The sequence below is a fragment of the Vanellus vanellus genome, assembly GCF_965231255.1.
Source record: "Vanellus vanellus genome assembly, contig: HAP1_SCAFFOLD_49, whole genome shotgun sequence".
NCBI classification, from domain to species: domain Eukaryota; kingdom Metazoa; phylum Chordata; class Aves; order Charadriiformes; family Charadriidae; genus Vanellus; species Vanellus vanellus.
In genome coordinates this window covers 1,101,134-1,111,566 of record NW_028126699.1, presented here as the reverse complement: position 1 = coordinate 1,111,566, position 10,433 = coordinate 1,101,134, and positions in this window count along the sequence as shown.

The following is a 10,433-nucleotide window of genomic DNA, read 5'->3' as shown; positions in this document are numbered from 1 at the left end:
ATGCGCTTGGGCTCCACGCCGTTCTCTCGTGGGCTTACAGCCATGCGCTGTGTGCCGTTGATCACGGAAGCAAGGTCACTCGCACCTGTGCCATGAGGAGTGATGTTCCTCCTCCGCTGCTTGCGCTTTCTCCTCCTGGGAGGTGCCTTCCTCCTCCCTGGTGGCAGGGAGTGGCTCTGTGGCGTCCCATGCCAAAGTGGACAGCCATCTGCCTCACCGCCCTGGCTGTTCCCTGGCAGGCAGATGCGCTTGGGCTCCACACCGTCTTCTGGTGAGCTTATTGTCAGGAGCTCCATGCCTCTGATTATAATATCGAGGTCAGCCGCGCTTGTGTCATCTCCTGGTGAGCTTATGGTCAGGCGCTCCATGCCTCTGATTATAGAATCGAGGTCATCCGCGCTTGTGCCATCAGGAGTGGTGTGCCGCCTCTGCTCATTGAGCTTCCTCCTCCTGGGATGAGCCTGCCTCCTCTGCGGTTGCGGGGAGCGGCTCTGCGGCATTCCACACAAAGGTGGGCAGCCATGCGCCTCGCTGCTCCAGCTCCTCTTCCTTCCAAGCATGCTTGGCATCCGAGGGCCTGGAAGCTCGGCAAACTGTGGGCCAGCTGCAGGGACCCCTGCTTTTATAGGTCCCCAAGAACAGGCAGTGTGAGGTGGCTGATGACATCAGGAAGCCATTGTGATGTTGATTGGGACTGTGGCTGATGTGGGTGGCCAACTATGGTATGTTTGGGCGTGGGGGGGGCTGTGGCCTGAAACGTGCCCAAATGTGGGAAGAGGAGGAGGGTCGAGGGGGCCAAAAGCCTGTTTCCTGGGGCTCGCTCCTGCCCGCCATGTTGCTTGCCCGAGAGAAAGGCCACCCCTTGGGCATAGGGACCACCTTCCAGCTCCACTCATGAGCCCTGGGCTCCAGCTCTCTCCTCATCCCGTGGCTGGGGTCTCAACAACATGGTGGCAACAGTGTTCCAGGAGGGCTGGGGGTCCTCAGTGCCCTCCCACCGACCCAGTATCCTGCAAGTGGCAAAGCCCCCCGTGCTTCATAGTGGCTCTTCATCTGAAGTAGGGGCCTGGGTGGTAGTGCGACAGGCCGCCTTCCACAAGGTTGTGGCTGTCGCTGCCCATCTGGGGAAGGCAGGACAGCTCACCTTTGAAGAACCACAGAAGCATAGAGGTTGGTAGAGACGCTTGGAGGTCTTCAGTCCAAGCTTCTGCTCAGAGCAGCCCCAGCTGGATCCCGTTGCTTGGGACTTAGTTCAGTCATGTTTGGGTACCCTCAAGGACAGGCTTCACAACCCCTCTGGGCCCTTGTGCTGTGTCTGAGGAGCCTCATGGTGACAATCTTTTCCTTTTTATCTAGCTGGGATTTCTTCTGTTCAGCTGTAGTCACCAGTTGGGTCCACCCCGAGCCTCCTCTTCTTGATGCAGACCAGAGGCAGCTCCCTCTGCCTGCCTCTTGTGTGCTCCTCACCATCCCAAAGGCTTTGGGCTGGGCCCACAGCAAGTCTTTTCTTGGGCTGTGGAAACCAGGAGGGGGACAGAAGAGTCCAGATGAAGTTTCCCAAGTGCCAAAGAAGAGAGGAGGCATTTCAATTGCATTTTCTGGTGTCGTTTAATTGTCTGGGTTTTTTTTGAATGGATTATTGCCCAGTCTTCTTCCATGTTGTCAGTCACTTCTGTTGCTCTTTTCCTTAAAATGTGTTCCTGTAAGGCACTGGGGCATTTGGATACAATGAAGGAAGTCTGTCCCTTTGTGTCCTTTGCCATTGATTTGTGAGGAGAAGAGCAAGGGGGAAGGAAGAGGAGGACAATCAGCAAATGGTTGCGGTAGCTCAAGAAATCCCTTAACTTGAAGCTGTTATCCATCAACCTAATCAAACCAAGACCTCTTCCCATTGCAGTTTCTCTCACGGGACCTGTGGTGTGCTTTTTATCGTCTGGACTCTAAGTAGCTATAGATTTTATAAATATTTTTCCAGCTCCCCTGGTGATGAGTTTGCAAAGAGAGTGACAGTTCCCTGTTCATGCAGATTGATTTCTGAGGTGCATTGGGGTAAGGACAGTTTTCCAGCCTATTTGGAGCCAAGTGTTGAATCTGACTGGGGCCAGTAGGTGGAGGGAGGTCATTCTCCCCCTCTACTCTGCACTGGTGAGGCCACAACTGGAATACTGTGTCCAGTTCTGGGCTCCCCGCTTCAAGAGAGATGGGGAACTACTGGAGAGAGTCCAGCATAGGGCAGCTTAGATGATTAAGGGATTGGAGCATCTCCCTTATGAGGAAAGGCTGAGAGAGCTGGGACTCTTTGGCCTGGAGAAGAGAAGGCTGAGGGGAGACCTTCTTATTGCTTCTAAGTATCTAAAGGGTGGGTTGAAGGAGGATGGAGCCAGACTCTTTTCAGTGGTTCCCAGTGACACGGCAATAGGCACAAGTTGGAAGTTCCATTCAAATACAAGAAAAAACCTTCTTTAAGGTTAGGGTGATCGAGCACTGGATCAGGCTGCCCAGGGAGGTTGTGGATTCCCCTTCTCTGGAGATCTTCAAGACCCACCTGGATGCAGTCCTGAGTCATGTGCTCTAGGTAATCCTGCTTTATCTGGGGAGCTGGACTAGATGATCTCTAGAGGTCCCTTCCAACTCTGAAAATTTCATGATTCCTGAAAACCAAACCTTACTCCTATCAGAAGAAAAACAAACCTTACTCCTATCAGAAGAACACTAAAGCCTAAAACTAAGACCTAAAGATGGCTAACGAAGACCTAAAACCTACACGGGACTATCACCTAAGGGGGAAACGCTATTAAATACGATAACTATTTCTCTGCTGTTTGCTTCTTCTGGGTCTTTCTGGAGTGGGGGCGACCTCGTGGTGGTGGATCCTCTGCAGAGCTCAGGTGCTGCCCCCATGCTAGAGGTCGTTGGGGTTTTCTAAACAGAGTAAATTGACCTTGTTGGTGGTCTGAGATGACAGTTGCCCAGTTACCAGCTGGAGGAGGTCACCATCTGGGCTTCTCTCGGCTTCGCCTCCCTTTAAAAAAACTGCTGGGGCCTTCCAATCATCCCGCGGGTGATGGCATTTCATGTGAGGATTCCTCCCATTGACCTTCCCAAACACCCTGGAAGGGAGAAAACAAACGGGAATTTTTAATTTCTTTTTTTAGTTTCTTAGACCACGTTTCATTAGTTTTATTTTGTGAGTTTCTGCTGTGTTTTGCTGCGTGGTCCTACACGGTTTCTGCCGGTAGCCCTGGCTGGGTGGGACCTTGCTGGTTAAACAAGAGAGATTGTTGGGGATTAAAATAGGAGAATTAACGGTGCGATTGCTTAAATTTAAGGTGGATCGAAACTTGAGCAGCTTTGCTGGGAATGAGTGATGTTGCTTGGCACGAGTGACTGCAGCGTGGAAGCCCTCGGACCGCAAACCGCAAAAAGGAACTTTAGTGGAACCTCTTCTTAGTGAAAATAGAGAAACGCTGGGATTCTTCCACAACCAGATGAAGCGGAGCAAGCCTGTAATTCGAGGAAAGGGCCTTCAAAGAGAGAGAGAAACCGTTCCAGCTGAAGTCAGCAGGAGACAGAGGAGACCCAAGTGCGGATTAGATGGGAGGAGGGTGAAACTGCACGAGTAGAAACAATCCCCACTGCATTGTCGCTCCAATCAGCGCAGAGGAAAAGCGGCTATTAAAAATATTGCTGGGATAAAAAGTCGGTGCATGCAGAACACAGAGGTGCCTGAACACCTCAGGGAATAGACCTTCTAAGGCACTGGAAGACAAGCGACAGGGCACTCTCTTCGGAGATACCCAGCTTGATCTGGAACAAAGCCACTCTGGGGCAGAGACGGGGCTCCGGACTCTCCTTCCCAGTCGGAAGCTGAGGCTGGATACAGCCACACCGGGACTCCTCTCCCAGAGGAGGTGAGAAAGGAAAGGGGGTCTGGTCCCAACCTCGCGACTCGGCGGGAGGGTCTCCCCACGTCAGAAAACACAGAGCTTTGGGTTTAAAGTCAAACAATACCGCCAGAAGGCTGTGGGGCAGGGGGAACCCTCCAGCTGCCCTTAGCTCAGCTCCCCCTGGGTGCCTTTAAAAGTTTCCATCGGTTTGAGCCCAAAGCAGCAGGTTTCGAGAAGAAAAACGACCAGCTAACCTTCCACACTCTCTGCAGGGAAACAGCCACATCGCCGGCGCCTCCACCCCAGCATGGAGAGTCATGGGGACAGCGGGAGGGACTGCCCGTTCTGCGGGGCGTCTTTTCACAACTCCTCTGCTTTTTCTTGGTGTTTTCCTTCGGCCCGAGCCGGCGCCTCTTCTTCGGGCTGCAAGCAGCCTGTAAAGCAGACAGCCTTTAGTTATTTCTCCTTCTCCTCAGCAAGGGGGACAGCTAAAGTGAACAACTAGCTGGAAACATCCCCAATGGCCACAGCAGCGAGGGGTTTCTTTTTGTGCTGGGTGTAACGCGTTCTGTCAGTGCCAGCCTGCCCTGCTGAACTCCTCTGAACACGAAACAGATGAAAAAATGCTGAAATTCAATGGGAAGGAAGGGGTGCAAAGACAGACCTTGAAAGAAAAACCATAAAATTCCTACTGTCCTCAGTGGAACAGCACTTTCCTCCACAGAAGTCTGTACAACGGGTTTAAAGTGTAGAAGTACTGAGCACTGAAGTGACGTGGTTACCCAATTTCTACCAACGAAAAAAAAAAATTCTGTGAACACAATTCCCGTTTCCTGGGAAGGAATGTTTCGGCAACCCCTGTGCAGAGCTGTGTGACAAGCAATTCCTTTTATGGAGCACTGGGATGTTACGGAACATCCCTGAAAATCAGCAGCAGCAAGTTTAATGTGAAGGGGATTATTTCCCAGAGCCCGGGATGATAGCTTCATCGAGGAGCGACATCTCGCACCAACCCCCGGCAGTTTTTCTACCTTCTCTTCAGCCTCTTCCACCTCCTCCTTGTTTCCCTTCAGCTTTTCTTCTGTCCATTCAGCTTGACTGCTGGCAAATCTGACACGTTTTTTCCAGGTGTAGTAGTATTCGACACACTGGGACACGGTCTTCGTCTGAATCTATTGGGAGAAAAACAGAAGCGATTGATGAGGGAAAGACTGCAGTAAAACATTTAGGGCACAGACACAACAAATCTATCAAGCGCTGTTTGTCTGTCCCCCCTTGTCTCTGGTTCTCAGAGCACAACGTATGGGAGAGATCAGGCAGAAAATGAGCCTCCTTCTTCTGAAAGGGCTGTAAAGAAGCCATGGGAGGGCAGAACTGTACGTTATATGCCGGTGGTCAGGGGAACGTGTCAGTCTTCTTCTTTTAGTATTTCTGGTATTTTGCACCAGAGAGATTAAGTATTCTGTGGTAATTACACATTAGGGCAAATTATGTCTTGTACTGGTGTCTTTTTAGCGTGAAGCAGCATCCCAAGAACAGGATTCCAACACACCATTCAAAAGACAACTTTTCTGGGTTAAAACTCCCCTCCACGCTAACAACCCAAGACCCGCCTCGGTCTAACGGCTTTACCTTCTTCTGTATCAGGTGGAAATCCTTCTGGTGTACAGAAAAGGCCTCTTTAAATAACTGCTCCTCGAGAGGCGTCCAAGTGTCTGCGCCTGGGAAGAAACAGAGACACGGAAACGATTAGACCACTTGCAGCCTCACGGAAAACCGCACAATTTTTTCGTCACGCATTAAAATCTCTCCTCCTTCGGAGAGCAATTAGGCAATGTTGCAGGGAGTTCGTTAGCAGAACCAGTTATGGCTGCCGGCAGAGCAAGCCCTGCACGCAGTAAAGCCAGCATACGAAGGAAAGGAGTGTACGGTGGCGTGGGGCGTCACCGCACAGGAAAACAGTGGGCTAGAACATAGGGATAAGGAATTCCCCATGCCAAAACCCCACCAGAACAGATTAAAATGACTGTTTTCCCCGCCCCAAAGAACACAAACAGTTGCTCGCACGTTTTTAAAAATCACATTTTTGAATCAGAACAAAGGGAATGGCAGTACCCACTCGCATTCCCGGAGAAGGAACAAGCTCTGCTTCCACTTTACCTGTGTAATGATAATCAGCCAGGGGATGGGATTCAGGTCGCTGGGGTGCCCCAGACTGCAGCATCTCCAGACCCTCCTGCGGGAGTTCAGAGAACAAGACTTCGATTCCCCCTCAGGAGGGGTCAAAAGGTCAACTCTTCAGCCCACTGTGGGAAGACGGTGCTCAGTCGATGCTCAGCAACAGCGCGTCGGGGTCACCTCTGCCCACACGGGAGTTGATGGGAATATTTCCTCAATCCACACTGATGTGTTTTAAGAAACCAGAACCTGCGGAGATCTCCGGGGACCAAGCTGTGGCACCCCACCGGCCACCACCTCCGGGAGAAGACTGCTCGCTGCTGGAGTCCTTCTGGGCTCATCCCTGCTGCAGGTAGAGCCTCCTCGTGCAGACGCAGCAGACGCCGAGTCCTCTGCCGCAGCTCAGCACTGTGAAATCCCTTCTCCGAAGAAGAGGGAGCAAAGCAGACCCGCTCGGGGCTTCACTGGGGTCAGGCTGGAGGCGTTTGCTCAGCAAGGAGCGCCCAGGGACGGTGCAGTTGTCAAGCACAGGACGTTTCTCCGGGGTAGACCTCGGGTTTTAGCGAATATTCCTTCATTCCCAGCACTGGGAGTAGGAAGACTTCTATTCTCCCAATTGTCACAGAATTGACAAGAGACAAAACAAGCTCCTATTGATACATGGCGTCTGTCACCGCACGAGACCTTAACGCAGATGGCGGCCAACAGGCAGCACGCAAGAACTCTGCCCCTTTAGCAAAGGGATTCGAGCCTGCGGAAAAGAAAACTCAGGAGCGACTCCCAGCTCACCCCAGTGCTAAAGGCTGTCCTAGTCCAGCAGGAATTCGAAAACAGCTGCTTCTTACCAGAGCGTCATGCAGGCGGTGCAAGGCATGCTTGAGGTTGGCTCTTTCCCCCGGCACAACGTTGGAGCAGGAGAAGTTGAGCAGATTTGTCACTAGAAATGCAACAAAACGCAACAGAAAGTCAGTTTCCGTCAAGAAGGGAGAAAAGGTGTGATCCAAGGCAGAGGGCAAACAGAGCAGACAGACTGGAGACCCAGAAAAGGCACCGAAAAAAAGGCAGGTTATCTGGTATCGCTCTCTCTGCCTTAAGAGCAGCTTTGGCACTGGCAGCTCCAGAGACAGATCTCGCAGTTGAGGTGGGACAGCTACAAACGGCCCTGACCGTCTCTCCCAGAGGACGTGACTGACAGCGCCACCAGTTGCTATCTCTTCACTGTCCCACCAGATCTGAGCACAGATCACACACATAACGACATGGATTCTGCCACCAATACACAGCTGCTAAATATCCCCGGCTGCTGCCGATCTGTAAAAAAACCTCCAAAATACAAGAGAACGCTGAGCCCGGTGCAGTGACAGTGCAGCCAGGGCTGTGAGTCGGAGCTGGACGGAGTCGCAGCCCCTGAGGTTGAAATCAGCCCCACGTTTAGGCACAACCCGGGGTTTTAAGCCTCGCTACAAACCAGCCCCCCGCTTTGGAAAAAAACAGGGAGATTCACCTTGAAATAAACCATGTTCTCCATGCCAAAGGGGTGCTGGTCCATGGCCACTGCCGCCCTTAGGGCCAGTTCCATGGGGCTTCGCTTGACCTGGAGCAGAACTCGAGGGTGTGAGGACAATGAGACCCCTAAACAAAACCTAAAAAAAGGAAAAGTTCAATAAGATTTGCTGTTCCTCACCCATCTAACCCTAACCACTACAACTGGCCTTTAACAACCATGCCTGATCACAGAAGAAAACTGAAACATCCCAATTCCCAGTTCAAACACAAGGCGTGGAACTGCCCAGACCCCACGTGTGGGCTGGGCAGACGGGGGGCTCTTCTTCTCAAAACCCGCAGGAAGAGAAAGGGCAGGAGTGTTTTCCCAGCCCTGGAAGAGGCTGTGGGGCTGCCCCAGCGCTGAGGTGTGGGGAGAAGGTGGGAGGGAGGAAATTCTGCCCAGGAGTGGGGTTGGGGGAAGGAGGGGGCTCCAGCCCTGAGGGAAATGCTGCTCCTCCTTTTATGAATTGGAAACTGGGCTGATCACCATTCCGCTATTGCAGACGCTTCACAAGCAATTGAACAGAGACAAACAGATCGCACTCATAGAGTCTCTGCTGTGCTTTGGCCGGTGCGACAAGCCAAACCCCACTGCTTCTGGCTCCTCACTTGAAAGGCAAGGACGTACTTTGCTTTCATATCAGTAATGTTGTGAAAACTCAGAAATCACGGGTTAGTCATACAGGCAGAATTACATGTCTGCACACCAACAAAACTGCTCTTTCAGACTACTCAGCGTTGCTTACAATCTTGCAGGGTTTCGGCTGGGGAAGTTTGAAGAGCGCCTTTACATTTCCTAGGTGGGGAGGGGCATGTTGCTTTTACTAAAAAGACTGAATTGTAAACATTTCTATCAAACTGTGACCTGAAGAGTTGTTTTATACTTAGACAAGGGGTTTGCATGTGGATTTCTTCTCCTCCAAGCTGGTGCGTTGTAAGGTCCTGAAGGGTATTTGTCTATAGAAAAAAACATAGACGTTGCCTCTTAATTCCGGCTACATGAGAGACGAGATAGAGGTCCAGGAAAGACTCTCAGTCTGATATGTGAATTGAATGTTACATCAGCTGAAGTGTCAACGAAGGCATCAGGTGAATCCTACATTGTCTCTCACATACAAGCTGGTATTAAATACAGACTTTCTCTCTGGTAAAGATAATTTGTAACTTGCAGTGTTTGCATCGGGTTCACAGGATCTTCCAAATGAGGCAATTCTGCCACGGACATCCTTGACCTGAACAAAGTGAATGTTCCCATGCTGAAAACCTTCCCAAAGGCATCAGGTGCTTTTAGATTCAACAAGTCTATAATCCAACCCCCTCCTTTATCTCTGCTTGTGAAAGCACTAGAGGCAAGGCAACATGATGGTTTTGTTCTAGGCAGTTGATTTGCATCAGAGCATGCTGCATAATGACTAACCATTTTCTGTAATGCCTGGTTAAAAAACATTATCATTAATACTCTGATTTTCTGTTGATTCCAGACTATTTCCATTAATTCCAATTACTAATTGCACAATAATCTCAAAAGTTGCAATTTATACAAAACGTGTAAGTATTACTGTAGTTTTCCATTTGGGTGCAAAATCTTCTATTTATGTCAAGCTGGTTCTTTTGTTTGGAGCTTTACCCACCACATGGCTCAGGCACTGCTGAAAATAAAGGTAGAGAAAATGGTAATGGTTGTTTCTATGATAAAAAAGCTGATCACCTTTTTTTTTTTTTTAAATGCTTTATCCTTTTGTAACCTGGAAATTTGATAAGATGTATTCTTCACTTGAAGAATGTTTTCTCTGTAATCTCTGTACAAATCTGTGCACATTTCATCAACATAGAAATTCTATTCTTCAACTACTGTTCATCCCTGAGATGAACCAGTGATGTTGGGATTCATTTAACTTAAATTTATTCATCTGAAAGTAGGGGTTACTTTGAAAGAAGGTTCCTTGTATTGGAAATTAAGGCAGGGAGGCACCTGAAGAGGAGAACCCAGCTTAGGAGAGATGACTGGAACTGGCAAGATAAAATCACCTGATTAACTTATGATTATTTACATTATTTACCACTTAATTTCTTGATGAAGTGACAGATGAAAAACCACAATTATCCAGAGAAACCATGGAAACGGAAAGTAGAAAGGCAAAAAAAACCCCAGTGATGTACTGTACTAGATTGCATGAAGCTCTATTAGCAATGTAAAAATAAAGTGAAAGATGTATATTTATTGTTATGTCTGAAAAAGATTGCCAAAAAGAAAGATACAAGACAGAATCCCACCTGTAGGCTTCTTGTCAAATTTATGACATAGTACATACTATCAAGAGGAAACGGAAAAAAGATGAAGGAAAATATCATAGAACCGTAGAATCGCTGAAGTTGGAAGGGTCCTTTAAGATCATCAAGTCCAACCATTAACCTACCCTGACAAAACCACTTCTAAACCATGTCCCCAACTACCACATCTACCCTTTTTTTAAACACCTCCAGGGATGGCGAATCCACCACCTCCCTGGGGAGCCTATTCCAATGTTTAACAACCCTTTCAGTGAAAAAAATGTTTCCTAATATCCAATCTAAACCTCACCTGACATAACTTGAATCCATTTCCTCTCGTCCTATCAGTTTTCACCAGGGAGAAGAGGTCAGCTCCCACCTCTCTACACCCTCCTTTCAGGTAGTTGTAGAGGGTGATAAGGTCTCCCCTCAGCCTCCTTTTCTCCAGGCTAAACAACCCCAGTTCCCTCAGTCGTTCCTCATAAGATTTGTCCTCCAGACCCCTCATCAGCTTTGTAGCCCTTCTCTGGACATGCTTCAACACCTCAATGT